General features: G+C 35.9%; 1 protein-coding gene across 3 annotated transcripts in view; it reads left to right on the top strand.

Annotated features, from left to right (window-relative positions):
- The window catches only part of LOC121730410, a 63,546-nt gene that overhangs the window by 26,405 nt on the left and 18,975 nt on the right, over positions 1 to 18,166 (top strand). Inside the window, exon 2 of one of the 3 annotated variants that reach the window (XM_042119433.1) lies at positions 2,320 to 2,389. The exons of 1 other annotated variant lie outside the window; for it this stretch is intronic. The gene's annotated coding sequence lies outside the window, so the exon portion shown is untranslated. Of the gene's footprint in view, positions 1 to 2,319; positions 2,390 to 4,612; positions 4,811 to 18,166 lie in introns of those variants that run through there. One more of the 3 variants, XM_042119434.1, reaches the window with a different exon arrangement.

Consider the following 18,166-nt stretch of genomic DNA (forward strand, 5'->3'; position numbering starts at 1 on the left):
TATGTACACATCTTGCACAAACACTCGCACTGTAATAAGCCGATCGTACCGCCATTACGCAATTAGACTGCATCGTGGTGACACATCTTTGTCATTCATAAATAAAAATAAATATGCCATCTTGTGTTGTAAAATGGTGCAAGAACAATACAACCTTACACAAAAAACATCAAGGAATAATATTTCATAGGTAAGATAACATATTTTTAAAGTATTTTGATAAAATAATGTAAATATTAATTCAACTTCAACAGGTCAGTAATGTCCATAACAAAGTTGGGAAATTTTCCCCAAACCGGGGAAAATTTTAAATTATTTTTAAATAATCAAATAATTAATTTTATTGTCTTTTATTAGTGTCATGTAAGTATTTAGCATACTATTGACCAGTAATTAGGCAGGAATACAATAATAGGGGTGTAGACAGTAAACGAAATCTAATACAAATTATTGTTTTTTTGAGAGTTTGTATTATAGAATTACCGAAAATGGACATATTTTAATTAATAACTTTATAATATTTTTTATATTTAATAAGTGATTTTTTAAATTGAAATAAGAGTGTATTTATTTTTTATACATATTTTTAGACCACGTAACAAAATACTTATGTACTATCAGAGAAGTTGATTCCTATGCAAATCGGGGACATAAGTAGTTTGGTTGCGTTACGTCAAACCCAGCCGACAGATCACAATTAACATTGAATTGACATAAGTATTCGACCAAATAATATATAAATTCGTCTGTCAATTGCATAGGAATCAACTTCCTTGATGGTACATCTGTAAAATAAATATATTTCCTAAAAATAGTCTACACCCCTATTAATTTCTTAATTTACAAAAGTGGATATAATTGTAGTTTGACGACCTCTGTGGCTCAGTGGGTGGGCTGTCGGTGGCTCAAGCCGGGGGTCGCGGGTTCGAATCCTGCCGACGGAACAAAAAGTTTTCAAAGTTCCAGGGTCATGGGTGTGTATTAAATATGTGTATCATATAATAAAAATCTTAAATATATGTACATATAGTAAAACAGTATTAAATATATTTCCGTTGTCTGGTACCCGTAACACAAGTCCTTCAGGTACTTAGCACGGGGTCAGACTGACGTGGTGTGAAGCGTCCATAGATAAAATTGTTGTCTTAGATTTCCTTCAGTAGTAGGGGAGGGAAGGTGCTATTGGTGTAGTCACCCGAGCGTCATTGAGACCTAGTAGGAATGAAAATATTGAATGGACCTCTAGACCAGGAATAAATTTAACACCATGTTAGGTGATTTGATTTGACGTTAGCGCATGGTAGAACTCTCGATAGCTCTAACAGGCCGTTAACTGATTTAACAAGCCATTATTTATTTAACATTACTTGATTGTTTGATGAAACGGGTTACGGGACTTAAGTATCTTATATCTTTTCGTATACATGTTTCTTATATAGGTTTCGGGGGCGATAAATCTGTCTAGCTAGGAATTATTTTTAGAAATTGTAATTTTATTCGTGTTTTATCGAATACCGAGCAAAGCTCGGTCAAATAGCTAGTAATAATTTTATTATTGTAAATGTTTGTACATTATCATTATTACTAATAATGTTATGAAAATAATATACTTCTATGTACGTAATATGTGTTTTTTTTCTATCTATAGTGTCATAACAATAATATTTTCATTATAACATCTTTAACAACCGCTTACATTTCTGAAGCGAAAAAACATAAAAATATGTTTAAGTATAAAAAATAACATTTAACTTGTCTGAGTTTACAAAAAAAGTAGGGAAATTTTACAAATTTATGATTTATATGGCAACCCTCATATCACGCACACGTCCTACACGGGCGGCCATAACTAGGCTTCACTCGTGATTAGAGAAGGTTACGTCCGTACTTTTTTTACGTCCGTGGTTGAATGTGGTGAAGTTGCCCCTTCTCGGGTATAGGCCTCCCCCAGCCTTCTCCAGCCTTCTCTATCCATGGCTTTGTCGATCCAATCTTTCCCAGCTATTTGGACAATATCGTGCGACCAATTTTGTTTTGGTCTGCTTACTTTTCTTTTGCCCGTGGGCCCTTTCCATTTCCATTTTCATTCAAAGCCAGATGGCCTTCGTAATTTCGTCATGTTTTGTCAAACGCGGCCGCCAAATCATGACCGATATTGACATTTGACTTGACATAACCTAACCAAATAATTAAGGTGAATTCAATTTTCTCATCAGGCTATGATTTATAAATCAATTTCTCTAAAGACACCTTTATATTATCTGTAATTCTGGAGAAGGAAAATGAGCGTAAAATCACAATTTTCTTTTTTTTTTTCAGGAAATCTTTTGCCGTCTACCAACAATATTGTTCTGCTGGTAACTCATTACATTGGCTGTTCAAGTAAAAGGTGAGCATCATGAATATATAATAATAATAATATAATAATAATATCCATGGACGCTTCACACCACGTCAGTCTGGCCCCGTGCTAAGTACCTAAAAGACTTGTGTTACAGGTACCAGACAACGGAAATATATTTAATACTGTTATACTATACATATGTTTAAGGATTTTTATTATATCATACACATATTTAATACACATCTAGACCCGGGAACATTGAAAACTTTTTGTTCCGTCGGCGGGATTCGAACCCGCGACCTCCGGCTTGAGCTACCGACGCGCTCACCACTGAGCCACAGAGGTCGTCAATCGTCAATGAATCATGATCATTATTCATCTTAATTGTTTAATACAAATCGACATACAATTTTGTCATTTGATCAAAAATACTGTTTTCCGAATAGTAACTAAAAACATTTTGACCTCACAACAAGAAAAAATACCTACTGCATTATCTACCGGTCGTAACTAAATTTTCCAAATCATAGGCTTATTGGACTGCGTCTGACGACTTATGTCGTCTGCATAAGGTTCATTTATCACATTCATTCAGAGGCAAAACAACTATGAACAGCTAAGGCCTTCAATCAAATCGCTTGACAGTCACGTGCGCTGAGCCCAAACAAAGTAAAACTTAACTTATGTAACTTTGCCAACAGAACTCCAAGTAATTTCGGAGTACTCATAACTGAAGTGCTTTAGGTGTTACTGGTGCTAACTTAATAAACACATTAATTGTAAGTTTGTCGCTTCTGTTATGGTTAAAGTTACTTAATAAACGTTAGGGCTTTTATACCAGGCCCTTTAGGCAAGATGTTTTCTTTATCGCTTCTTTATGAAATTTATTAAGCGTTCAATAAAGTCGACATTTGACGCATAGTTATGTCAATTCCATGTTGACAACATGCGTTAAAATAATGTCGTTCTTTTTCACCTAACATATTATAGAAGACCAACGTAAGAGTGAGGAAAAGGAGGATTTTCTCGCTTCGACAATATTTAAAAAAAATCCGACACACAAGTTTGAAGAATCTCTTGAATCGTCTCCAACAAAGACAAAGGTCTATAACAGTCACAAATATTACAATTTGACCTAGTGAACTGCCAAATTCAGTGGGAGATAGTGGGTGGTTGCTACCATATTTCAATATGAAACAGATACCACGACGAAAATAAACAATAGCCTAAAAGCCTCATGCATAATTCATTTACTGTTTAGCATCATAAACCTTTCATACAGATATATCTACAAAATATATTATTTGGATATTTTTTGCAATATTTGAACGAAGCAATTTACATAACAAAGCTGACTACATAGCCAAACGATAGCAAAAAAGCCAAAGCCGCCTAATTACAATCGTAAGCCAAAATCGAAACTAAGGTTTCAATTACCTAATGCCCAGTTTTTTTGGGTTTTTTGACTGAAGTTTGTTTATTTACTAGCGTTTTGATTGGCTATCGTCAAAATATTAACCAATCAATAAGGCTTTTTTAATTGATAATCTCCTACCAAAAACCTAAGAAACTGAGCTTGTAACATTGAATTTGGCAAAATTGGCAAGGGCTTGAAATTGCTGATGAGTACCTTTATGTTAGCTTCAGTCAGACACTGCTAACCTGTGACAAAAACTCTCCACGATTCTAAGGGCCTGTATCACCACTAGTAAGGGCCTGTAGGCTATTCACAACTTTTTTGACAGATTCTCCATACTTGATCTGTCAAGTTAATTGGTGGATCAGAAAGTGGTGAAACAGGCTTTTAAAGTTATTAATCTAACTACAAGTATTTAGTACGAACTATAACACCTTAGTATATTTTAATGCAAAACAAATTACCTAAAGCAATATCATAAACCGTTTAGAAGCCTTAGGGGGTTGTATTTAAATTTATCTGGATATGAAAATCTTTCACAAATTGAATTGGTTTTCGTTCCTGCATAAGCTATCTACTCCTGAAAGAGTACAAAACGGTAATTTCTGATACGTAATACATTGCCGCTTTAGTATGGACGAAAATATATTCAAGTGGCTCTAGGAAAGCAGTGATAAGTTCCACTCCTGAAAACCTGTGTACAAATCAGCGAAGCTTAGTACATTGCTATTTTAGCATCGGCGAAAATATTAAAATGAGTCCAACTAAGCAATGTATGAGGATCACACGAATATCCACACCAAGGTTTGTCAACAGCAAAAACATCAGTATTCAGTTAAGTCTGGCCTTCTTGTCAGCGCGGACGTGCGTTGGTGACTTATCATTTCTTTGTTTCGAAGTGTACATTATCAGTTTAATATATCGTGGAAGTGAAGACACAGAGTGTTGTGGTTTAATAATTCAAGTTGGACCTAGCACTATTATTCATGGTAGAATTGTGTGAATATAAATTTTAAGGACCTTTTCTATGTAAATTATTTCTACCTTTGGTAAGTTTTTGTATTTAGCCAAAATTAGATATACCGTAAGTTAATGTACCTAAATATAGTTAGTGATCGTGCCATCGTTTACCTATTCGTAATAATTTTTAAGGAATAGAATACGCAAATTAAAAGTTGTCCATTTCATATAAGCTTTTAGAAAAGCTTTCACTGCAATCCTCCAATTGAATTCCTATTAATAAATGAATTACTTACCTACTTATTCAAATTGAATTAATATTAATATGAAAGTATTTATCGGTCTGTCTGTTTTGATGAAAAGCCGGGGAAACGAAATTTTGTAATAATTTTTCTCGGAAATAATATAAACTATGTACGAAGGTTTTCACTTTTTCTTTCATAAATTCTTATATTTTTGTTTTATTTATTATTTACTTTCAATATTAGTATGGATGATAGATAGGGATCATAGATCAATATGCTTGTAAGATTCATAATATTACTTCGATGTTATCAATCATGATTCATGACCAAACAATGCGGACGGAAACGGATATCGGCGGATATTTTTTACAACAATTCGCTAAAATCTATATTACCAATAAAATAATATGTCTGTCTGACCTCCCCCGGGCTCCGGCAAAAGTCACTGTACCTATTTTGATGAGATTTAGTATGGATACTTTGAGTTGAGTCCCAACTGCGAGGTAAAGGCACAGAGCTAAAACAAAGGGTAAAGATAACTTTCTTCCTAAATGTTCAAATCCAAATCAAGGCTACACAATAATATCAAAATATGTATCTTATGGTTCATCGCCTAGTAAGGCCTACGGGTACAAATAATTATGTACCTTGAACTCAGAAGATATAGACATAATATCTTCTGAATTCAAGGTGCATAGCTATAGTAACTAGACTAGTTTATAAATATCTACGGACGCTTTACACCACGTCAGTCTGGCCCCGTGATAAGTACCTAATAGACTTGTGTTACAGGTACCAGACAACGGAAATATATTTAATACTTTTATATTATACATATATTTAAGATTTTTATTATATCATACACATATTTAATATTGAAACCGAAACCCGGGAACATTGAAAACTTTTTGTTCCGTCGGCGGGATTCGAAACCGCGACCCCCGGCTTGAGCTACCAACGCGCTCACCACTGAGCCACAGAGGTCGTCAAAGTTACTATTATAGTAGGTTAATAATATTATGTAAAAATACTGGAATATTGAAAATTTGATGCTCTAGGGGCATTTAGAGAAATGTAATTAATAAATAGCTATGTCCACACTGTGCACATTCATCTTCAATTTTCGTCATCAACTTTCATATTGGCGCATTCAATAATTGAATGCGTCAAGAAACGCAACGCCTATATTGTAATTTTTTAAGTTTTACACAGTCAGAGGGCATGCGTCGCGGGCATGCCTCACGTTCGCTGTTGACTGCGCTATAACGCATGCCCTTGACGAACAGAAAAAGGCACAGTGTGGTCAAAGCTAATAACATCTGTGTGTGTACTAAATTCGCAATTATTAAAATATGACTATGATTATTTAACCAAAATCTCATCGCAATCATTATCATTTGAAAATCGGAATCGAATATCATGGTTTACTGGCATCGAAAACCGAACCCACAGACATCCGGAACGCTTGACCGCATTGAAGAATGTGGTTTTGAAATTGACAAGCACCAAAAGTCTGCGTCGATTTATGCCCTGTTTCTATGGCAGGACTGGAGTTTATCTTTTCAATTATATTGTCGATTGGTCAAATATCGTTAGCCAATCAAATGCACTATACTGTACTCGGCGAAACATGGCGGTAGCGGTCATTAACCTTTTTAATCTAGGCGCTAAATGAAAAAGGCTCGCACTGTATATTTTAGAATATTAAAGAATAAAATTGACCTCTTATAAAGACACAGATTATTACTGATTCATCGGAAAACCTCTTCGTAACTTTTAGAATGACAATCTCCAACTTTTTATGAGCTCGAGCCTCGAAGTGATATGCTTCATATTCAGTTCACATCTGATATCGAGTATGCAAAGTACGATATCGCCCTTAGACTAGGAACATCTGACACTTCATTGTCAATCGCGGTTTATAATTATACTTCTACAAATATTTTAAGACTAAAATTAGCCCAATCCGTTCAGCCGTTTTCGAGTTTTGGCATTACTAACACAATTGAAAATCCATTTTTATATATATAGATAGAAAATGACAAGTTTTTTGACAGGGAGTCAATGACCGCTCTGTCTCGATTCCCCGTTGAATAGATAAACTTCTGTCAAAAAACCTGAGAAACAGAGCAATTAGTACTATTTATGTTAGCTTCTTATCCCAGGGTTAAAGTAAGTTCATTTTCATTTCAATTTGCATATCAAGTAGGGTCTCAAAAGGGTATTGAATTTCTTAGAAAATATACTTTGTAAGTGTACTTTTAGAGAAATGGATCCATATCCATATTTATCCATATCCAGAAATGGATAATAGATTCTAGATGGCGGACCTACATCATTAATTGATATTATGTGATCTCACGGCTGAGCTTATTATAACCCCACTAAATTACGTAAATCTGTGGTCCATAAATCAACTTAATGGATAATAAGAATAATAAGTAAATAACAGATAGTTAAGATTTTATAAGTGCACAAAAATATGCACATTTTAGATCAGTGCTTGGAAACAAAATGCATTATTTTCGTTTATTATATGTATGTAAGTTGACATTGTATAATTTTAAGTTACAGCATTGTAAATTTTATTTTAAAAGATTAATTTATTATCTCAATTTTTTTGGTAAAAAAGTGGGCCCCGTGCGAGTTTCTTACGCCGGTTCTTCTCGCCGGGATAGTTCCTGAACCGGTGGTAGGCGCCGTAGCTAATATTAACTTTCTGAAAGTATTTTCTTAAAATCTTCTCAGAAATAAAAAAAAAATATTTATTATTAATTATTTATGTATTTAAAGCGATTAGTTACGGCTGGTTAATATGTTTTTAATTAGTCAAGTTATCTCAAGTTCTACCTTGAACAAGTTGTGCGTAAAAAATACTATTTTTGCTAACATCTCAAGTCAAGCTCGTTGTAAGATGATTGATGTTTGCTATTAATATTCATGATGCGATATGATTATTGAGTCGTTATTTTTTATTTCATTTTGATTAACAGTTTTTGTAGTTTTGAATAATTTTGACTCCAGTTTCCATCAATTCTCAAAAGTTAATGCAAAGATTTAAAAAAAATATTTAGAAAATGTTACGACTTACGAGGTATTGTTGACTGAAAAATCTTTTTAATAAGTACTAAAAAAAGTTCGGTCACCTACTGAAATGAAAAAATGACCCCAAATAAATTCCAATGCGGTCTTTTAGGTACGACAGTATATTATAAGTTTATGCTTTTAGGTGACACGCCTTTCGTCTCATTTTTTTTTAAACGGGCAAAAGGCCCACCTCACATTCCCACCACTGCAACTCCTGTGTCGCCAGGATCAACAGTGGCAACCAACCACGAAAACCCTTTGATATGATCTCAGGGATGCCCGAGGGACAAGCTAAATCTGTCTTGGGACCCGCAACGAAATTAATCAGAAGAAAGGTAGGAGGAGTAGGAGATATCCAATTTCCCTCCCCAAGTAAAGCGGGAGACAGCCAAATTGTAATGACAATTAATGTTCGAACAAGAGGGGGAAGCACCACGGGAAAAAAATATATTTAATTCGTCTCATATATTGTATCTACTAAAGTATATTATTTATGACCTAAATTATAACAAATTGTTATCCTCACGAAATGCTTGCAATAATTACCCAGATTCTAAAGTTATTTGTCAGGAGTTTATCTGGCCACAGACGCCTAACTTTAACGTATCAACTCCCAAGAGGTCGAATTCGACCGCGTAAACAATTTTCCAAGAATCCGCGATCGAAGGCTATATTAATTAACCAATCAACAACGCTGTTGTATAGATAAACTTTTGTCATTAAACTTTAGAAACTGGGTATAAGTTTTGCGAGTCTCTGAAAAGCGCGACAAAATGTGGAAAACCCACGAAGAAAATAAATTTGACTAGAAAACCCACACAGTGGGTTTTATACGTGGGAGAGCCATGCTTCGGCACGAATGGGCCGGCTCGACTGGAGAAATACCACGTTCTCACAGAAAACCGGCGTGAAACAGTGCTTGCGCTGTGTTTCGCCGAGTGAGTGAGTTTACCGGAGGCCCAATCCCCTACCCTATTACCTTCCCTACCCTCCCCTATTCCCTTCCCTTCCCTTCCCATCCCTAACCTCCCCTATTACCCTATTCCCTCTTAAAAGGCCGGCAACGCACCTGCAGCTCTTCTGATGCTGCGAGTGTCCATGGGCGACGGAAGTTGCTTTCCATCAGGTGACCCGTTTGCTCGTTTGCCCCCTTATTTCATAAAATAAATAGTAAAAGACGTAATGGAAAAACAGCATAGTAATTGGTCTCGTAATACACTGAAACATTTAACTTTCACCACATTACATCTCAAGAACACAGGAGTATAATCCATATCTAATCGGTAAAGATCAATACAAGAAAGTATGTTACGTAAAGGTATCACTTTGATCTATCACTAGTATTTTCCTTCACTTTCTAGACATTGTTTGGATTTAGGAAGTTCAAGGTCTTTGGTTACGTCATGTAACCTTTGGCATTCAGTGTTATGAATTATGATATTTATCCTTATAATAGACGATGATATACTATGATAGTATTAATATTTATAATGATTGATTATTTATTTATAGGAAGGTCCATACAAAAATCTACGTCGAAAACATACCTATTAGCTATTACCAGTTTTGTTCTTCTGTTGAAAACAATTTAATATATCTTACGAATTATAGTATACGAGCTTTTGCCCGCGGCTTTGCTCGCGTTTAAGAGGTATTATTATATACAAACTTTCATCCCCTATTTGAACCTCTTGGGGTTGGAATTTATCAAAATCCTTTCTTAGCGGATGCCTACGTCACAACATCTACCTGCATGCCAAATTTCAGCCGGATCCGTCCAGTGGTTTGGGCTGTGCGTTGATAGATCACTATGTCAATCAGTCATTCATCTTTGAGTTTTATATATATATAGATTCTGCAAAATATTGTTTTGTCAAAAAACTTACAATTTTTCTATTACAAGGCAACATTATAAACTACCGTACAATATTTTATATTCAGATAAAATTTTTATATTGCTACAAAGTTTTTCTGTAACTTTGAACGTTAACGTGTTAATCCGTAAATATAAAATCATTGAAAAAGAACAATATTGTGCACGGCAGCACGAGGAAAAAAATGTCAGAAAAAACTGCTACAAAGTTTACTGGACTCGTCGTAACCTTGCAGCAAGATACGAATTACAAAAACAAATATAAAGACGCAGAATATGTTAGGTATATGATGACATCACCGCAGAGATGATCCTTCTACATTTATCAGAAAATCGTGACCACTCCTAGGTAGGTACAATAGTTAATGATAATAAATGTATAAGGATGTTAGCTGTAAAATAAAACAGTTATCACTTTTTTGTATCCAAAAAACAACGGGTTGTACTTCAGAAATCAGAAGTGCTGGCAGAGTCCAGCGGGGCTAAAATGGTCGCTTTGGAGAATGTGATATTATAAATCTTAATATTATGATTCACTTTTGTAAATCGCAAAATGCAAGTCTGCTTGCAATTCATGTCTACAGCTCGACAAGGCTTTAAATGAACGTGGCGAAAAAAGGAACTAACGCTGCCATAATATAAAAACGTCATTTTTGACAGTTCTCCTCAACCAGCAGCGCCCTCGCCCACGCTTATTTAAAGCCTTGTCGCACTTTAGTAATTCGTACTAATTTGACATATTTTGTCAGTTTGACAGTTTTGACAATTCATTTGCTTAATTGATTGAGAGGAATTGCTATGTGACCATTTTAGCCCCGCTGAAGTGAAAATGAAACAGCGGTAGCAGGCAGATATTTTCGCCACGGAGTAGTTGTCAGCAACCTGCTCTCCCTCTATGTCCTGACCTTATCTAATTTTCGATCAGGGGGTATTTTATAATAATTATAACGCTTGTGTACAATTTTATCCTTACCCCAAAAAAGTGCAGAACACCAGCAGCAGTGCTAAGAAGTTGGCACTTTAAAAAGAAGCACGTCTATCTTCGTCATTAAAATTAGCCCCAGTCTCAACAGAAATAGTCGTTAATGATGAATAAACGATATAATATAGTTCTTCAAAAGCTTGTCTGCCTCCGTGGTCTCCCCAGGTGTGTCAGGTGTCGAAATACTCCGAACGAGTTGCGAACACCACGGAATGCCATACCACCGGTTCCTATCCAATTTCAATAGCTTGTCATTCAAGCAGCACTCGCGAACCCAAAGAAGTAGCTCGTGTAATGCGGCTAAGGTCAGAATATTAAGCGACGATTGATTAAGAATTATGTAAGTTTTAAAGAGCACGTTACTCAAAGGCGAAAGATCTATGCATTACTAGAAGACGTCCGCAACTCCGTTGCGCTAAATTCGTTTATCACGCGGGAACCGTACATTTTTCTGGGATAAAAACTATCCTATGTCCTTTCCCGGGACTCAAAGTATCTCTATACCAAATTTTAGCATAATCGGTTCAGCGGTTTGGGCGTGAGGAGTTAACAGCCAGATACTCTTTCGGATTTATAATATTATTAGATGAGGATGTTTAACTCTTTACTCCTAGTACTTTTTATCCGTGAATATAAAGATTAAAGGTGCTATGAATTGTAAATATAGTAATCTCTATTATAAACTCATATGAGGTAATAATATTAATCAATGTAAATTAATCAATAATGTGCAGTGAATTTCGTCAACGATCATCATAAATATTATTTAATCGTGTTATCGAATTAAAACAATTATTGAATTCATGCCTGGTCCCGAAGCGTTGAAAGAGATTTTAGAAATAGTTTTAAATACGGACCCAAATATAATATAGTACAAAAGCAAACAGTATTCAACTTTATTGTCTAACTGAAAAAAACTTCAATACGCTTTATACAAAAGCAAAGAGAACGCGGCAGGAACTCAGTAAAAGTCTTCGCCGACTCCAACAGGAAAATTGTTCTTATTATCTACTAACGAGTAAAAAACCCCATGCGAGACTTATTAACTCAAAGCATGGAAGGTTTCATACTTTCCCACGTCGCTGGTTCCTATTTGCCATGTACGGCTCGAACTAGAATACTTTTATATCCTTATGTGAGTAATTTTCAATCGAATTTCAATTCGCGGAATAAATTTTGCTACCAAATTGTGCCTTTAAATTATTGTTGATTGCGTGTTTCGATCCGTAGGTGCTATAAAAACTTAATATTATGTCCTTTAAGGAAACCAATGTTGGTTACTTAATGCAATCTTTACATACGTGTATATGTATTTTATTTAGAGTTTAGGGGTATAATCGTGATGAGGTAAGCCAAAAGATAGACTTCGCACTTTAAAATTAGTATAAAGATTTATGCCATTTAGTTTCGTCGCATTTTTTTTTCTTTTCTCAATACTATTGCTTCTCACAATAGAGCCTTTCAATATTATTGTTTCAAACGTGGCATAAACTTGCTTTTACCATAATGTCCAAGTCTTTTATCATGTTAAACATTGTGGAACGCTTTTCTTAGACGGTTTTCATTTGGAAATTGTTTCAACACAGTGTTCTGTTTTACGAACAGAGATAATTTAAAAACTTATATTTTTAAATATTCAATATTCATTGCAACATACACAAGCAACACAGTACACACCTTAACCACAGTATAAATGTCATACAGTAGATTAAATCCCTTAAAATTGACGTCGCTCAAGAAGTATAAGTTCTACTCGTCCAACGCCTTATTTTCTAGTGCTACGTTAAGCTATCTGAAATCACGCTAATGTTAGTCTGATTTGGGGCTTAGTCCTGAAGATGGTGTACTTTATTTTATTTATATTGTGCCTAAGCGTTTCTTCTTAGAGCCTTTCGTTACGTAAGCCTCTTTTGTTACATTTTGCTTTGTAGCGCTAATTATTTTCTAATAAGTCACCATTAGCGTTGCATTATCTTTTTGCAAATTAATTTCAAGTGCACAGAAAATACATTCGGGTGAACAAGACGTGAGTGGAATCATGTAAGTAACATGAAAAAAAACTCGTTTTTTGCAAAAAAACGAGAATTTTTTTGAAAGCCTTTTCGGGCTAGAAAAATTATTTAAAATAAAAAACTGTGGATTTTATGTGTAGTCAGATAAATTACTTAGGTTATGAAGTAGATAAGTTATAAGTTTTATTAAAATAATTAGGGAAAAAATGAATTATTGTCCGTATGTTACGAAATGTTACTTGTTCGATTCTTCCACTCAGGTCTTCTTCAATCTTCACATTGCGTCGTCGCGATGCTTTTGAATTTGACCCATACGAAAAAGGCATCCGACAACGCGAGTGGGATTATATATCTGTTAATTCAATGTGCATCTTGTTGTGTAGTAAATAAAGTTCAGTTGTGAACGGCTCATTTAAAAATGTATCCCTACGCCTCGCGATGTCGCAACGTTAACTGATCCTTGAGAGTTAAGACCTGACTACACCTACCGAGTAGAGTGACGGGACGGCGTCCTCGGCCGAGCACATCCATACAAAACATACCGAGTGCTTGGCCGAGTGCACTGTCTCGTCAATTTACTCGGTAGGTGTATCAAGCCCTTAGGCATGGACGGGTGGCAGCCCTACCTAGAATCGCCAACAAAGATTTTCTCCGTGTATTTTTAAACGAAATTCAATTAACGTATTTCCTCTCCCTTTTGTGGCTGCTTGTCGAATACCTTTATAAAAAGAAATAGTGCAAACGAGACTAGAAAACCAATACTTTACTTAATTGAAGAAGCGTTTTGAAATTCTGAAATTTGTTAGAAACTAACTTTTGTATAAAGGACTAGATGACGCCCGCAACTCCGTTGCGCCATAATTCGTTTATCGCGCGGGAACCGTACATTTTTCTGGAATAAAAAGTATCCTAAGACCTATCCTGGGACTCAAAGTATCTCTATGTCAAAATGCAGCAAAATCGGTTAAGTAGTTTGGGCATGAAGAGGTAACAGTAAACAGACAGACAGACACACTTTCGCATATTTTATAATATTAGTAAGTATGGGTTTTTAATATGGGTGTATTCTTCCTAGCACACAAACTCGGAAGTCGGATCCTCAATTATTGAACTCCGGGTGGAATTTTGAAAAGTTCTTTTTCAAAGTTTTGATTTGTTATAGCATGCACTCGCACGTCACATAAAAAGTGAAAATCCTGAAATACATCCATTGCTGAAAGAATTTTAAATAACACCGGGGGTTAAAAATCGGATGACACAAACTCACAAACTTTACCTCCTTATAATAGGTATTAGTAAGTACGTATATTAGTAATTTAGTACCTATGAGTTATGACTTATGACCTATCAAATGCCAATAAAGTTCTTTTTTTTTTAAATGAAATAAGGGGGCAAACGAGCAAACGGGTCACCTGATGGAAAGCAACTTCCGTCGCCCATGGACACTCGCAGCATCGGAAGAGCTGCAGGTGCGTTGCCGGCCTTTTAAGAGGGAATAGGGTAATAGGGGAGCGTAGGGATGGGAAGGGAATATGGGAGGGTAGGGAAGGGAATAGGGTAGGGGATTGGGCCTCCGGTAAACTCACTCACTCGGCGAAACACAGCGCAAGCGCTGTTTCACGCCGGTTTTCTGTGAGAACGTGGTATTTCTCCGGTCGAGCCGGCCCATTTGTGCCGAAGCATGGCTCTCCCACGTATATTCATAAAATTTTATCAAAGCATGCGACTAATTTTATTCTTGTTTCCGTCTTGCTTACCCACATCGGATTTGGAAACGCTTGTAGATATTAATGACCGCTATTATATTATTACCTAATTATAGCTTTGCTGTTGAATGCTACAATAGGCCTTTGGGTCGCAAAGAGCTCTTTTAAGAGTTCTTTGATGTGTTCTTGTAACCGCCAATTATGACCGCGACTGGTAGCTCAAAGAATTTCCCCTCGTTTCCTAAGACTTTCATCTAAATGCCCATTGGTATTATGGTGTTGGGACTGCATTATACACTATGTGTGTACTGTATACACTATACAGGCTAGTCCTACAGAAAAGCATCATGTTTCCAACCAGATTTCTTTCGTCGCAATGAATGCCTTTAAAAAATGTATTATTGTACAAATGTATTATTTATTTAGTACCGTAATTAATGTGTCCGTTCTAAAATAATAGAGTGCGATGCATTTGGGCCCATGAGGGACAAATAATACAGACGATTATAAAATACTAGCTGTTGCCCGTGACTTCGTCTGCGTGGACTTCAGTTTATAGCGCGTGGACTTCATTTTATAAAAAAACCCTGGTACCCCTTAAATTAAAACAGCTGTGCAGTGTGCACATAATATTTCTTTTTTATTTAAAGTTTATATTTTATGCCAAATTTTAAAGCTTATTTAGCCCCCCAATTACACAACCTTACCCATAAACTATTTATCATTGATAGGCTTAAGGTTACGTCACTGTATATAAAGTACTGACTTATTAAATAACGTTGAAAAGAAATAACAATCGAAAAAATCGAAACTCAAATGTATGATGATACCACCTCTTATAGAAAGATGTTGGGCAAGCGTTAGCGCGATGTAAAAGACGCACGGCGCCATCTAGTATGAATTTTTGGAACTAACTTAATTTGAACAAATTTTCGTATTTTCACCCTCTTACAAACCTTTTTTCCAGTAAAAAGTAGCCTATGTCCTTTCTCAGGCTTTAGACTATCTGTATACAAAATTTCATTACAATCGGTTCGGTAGTTTCGGCGTGAAAGCGAGACAGACAGACAGACAGACAGACAGAGATACTTTCGCATATATAATATTATATATTATAGTATAGATGTAGAGGCCAGAGGGGCATATTCTTGTATGATTGTCCATGATTGATTAAGCATACATAGACTTGGCAATCATTGTGGCATAGATTCATAATATTCCAAATGACTTTTTGAGCGACTACACTCTTTAAGGTAAATTAAAGCATCCTAAAAAGGTGTACAACTAATTTCATATAGCCATTATGCGAGGTAGTAAGACAAAAACTCAGTTTTATTGTAGGTTAAAGACACTATAAAGTGCGTCATAGCTAATCTTAGATGTGCACTACTCGTGGTGAGTGGTGACGCATCTCCCTCCACGACCTTCCAAAGACTAACTTGAGTAGTAAGTGTCTTAAGAAATTCAAAGCACGGTTCTGCTTTTAATCGTACATTTACAACTTAGATCTCTTCTGGATCTTGAATATATCAGCTCTTGTCTTACACATAAAAAAATGACAGTTTTTTCTAATTTTGACCAATTAAAACACGTTTGACGTTACGAGACTATCATTTTTAAGTAATTATTGAGACTCTATCGACACTGTATTGTTGTAAGATAACATAGCAGAAATTGACCTACAGAAGACAATCTCTTAGTCGATCCATTTTAATTTCAATTCCGAACATCTTATCTATGAAAGTGGTATTTCAAACACATAATTACCTTTTGGATAAAAGTAAATTTAACAAACAATGATAAGACTCTCATTAAAACTAAACCATTGTTTTGTCCGAGTGATTCGTGATCATCCGATTATGATGTTTTTTATGATAAATTCTACTCTAGAATCCGTGAGTAATATTGTTACGAGAGTTTTTTGTTCTATAAGTTTAATTATTTCATTTCAAGTGCTTGGCTGCACTCATAGTCTCACTAGGTATTATTACTAGTACTATTATCCGTTCTGTGGTATTACTTACAATTAAATGGGTAATATCATTTATTAATATTTGGTATTAATTCATACTTAATAATTACTTATTATAAATGCGAAAGTGTGTCCGTTTGTCCAGATTTTGCTAAAATTTGGTGTGTAGATACTTTGAGTCCCGGGAAAGGACATATGACACTTCTTAACCCGAAAAAATGTACGGTTCCTCGTGAATCGTGATAAACGAATTTTGGTGTAACAGAGTTGCGGGCAATGTTGGTCGTCAGTTTTCTTTGTGGGTTTTGGCACCCGCAATGTAATTATCAGCCCAGCTTGTCCCTTTGGAAACCCCTGATCTAAGGGCTTTCATGGTTGGCAACCACTGTTGATCCTGACAACTACGAGGATGTACATCATGTATGTCACCTTAAGGGTGAATCCAAACGAGCGTAATTTTGTGAGATGTGAGTCGCAGAATTTCTGCCGCGTAAATATCTTTTCATACAAATCATGACTCACAAAATTACGCTCGTGTGAATCAAACAGGACTTTTGTATGTAACTGAATGCAGCAGAATTTCTGCCAGCCGAAATTCTGCGACTCACAACTCACAAATTACGCTCGTTTGGTTTCACCCTTAAGGTGATCACAATTCACACATTTGCCAGCTCGCACGCACAAAACACGCCGCATTTTAGAATTCGTTGTATGAAATGACGTGAGACCTCGCCCATTCGTCCGCAGTCCGCACCGTACGCGCTGCGTTTCGTGTACTATGCGCGTATGCGGTGCGTTCAACACGTACGGTGCTGACAAATGTGCGATCAGCTTACTGGGCCAATTGTCCGTAACAAAAATTCGATAGAAAAAGTAAATAAAATGTTAGCGAAGATGAGAATACTGATGACAACACGGAAAAGAGATCGATGTCCATCACTGGATGTCGCAACCTCATGTACATTCATGTTGTGTACGGTGATACAACGTACATACTTAAACAGTTGCTGAAGTCTAACGGATCTCACGACCTGGATCTCTCACGTTTGGACACTGAACATGAACTACAACATGTTTGAACTTTTAAGTATACAATATGACTGGTGAGACATGTTCAATACTTAAGGAGAGTACTCTGTACACGATTCTCATTATAATTATGTAATAAAATTAGGTACTTAATGTTTTCCAAATTTCCCTTTAAATAAATGAATCATGGACACTAAGTAAATTACGCGGCTAGGCAGTAGTCTGGCAGTAGGCATACTATGCGGCCGGCGCGGCGGCGGTGTGCGCCATCAAAAGAAACACCGGGCCGCGCCGCGCGCCGCTACCCTTCCCGCGCGCGGTGTCTATGCGTTGGGTAAATAATTATTTAACTTTAAGCTACATTTCCGATCAATTGATATTATTTTTTATATTATTTTTTTCATCTAATATAATAGCCAAACATCACGTCCTCGAGTATTGAACATGTCTTACCAGTCACGCAGTATTATTTCCTAACTAGATGAATTCGTTTACCACGTGGGTTTGCTCAACTCCATATCAAATTCCAACGGTTTGGG

This window comes from Aricia agestis, chromosome 9 (assembly GCF_905147365.1).
Source record: "Aricia agestis chromosome 9, ilAriAges1.1, whole genome shotgun sequence".
NCBI lineage: Eukaryota > Metazoa > Arthropoda > Insecta > Lepidoptera > Lycaenidae > Aricia > Aricia agestis.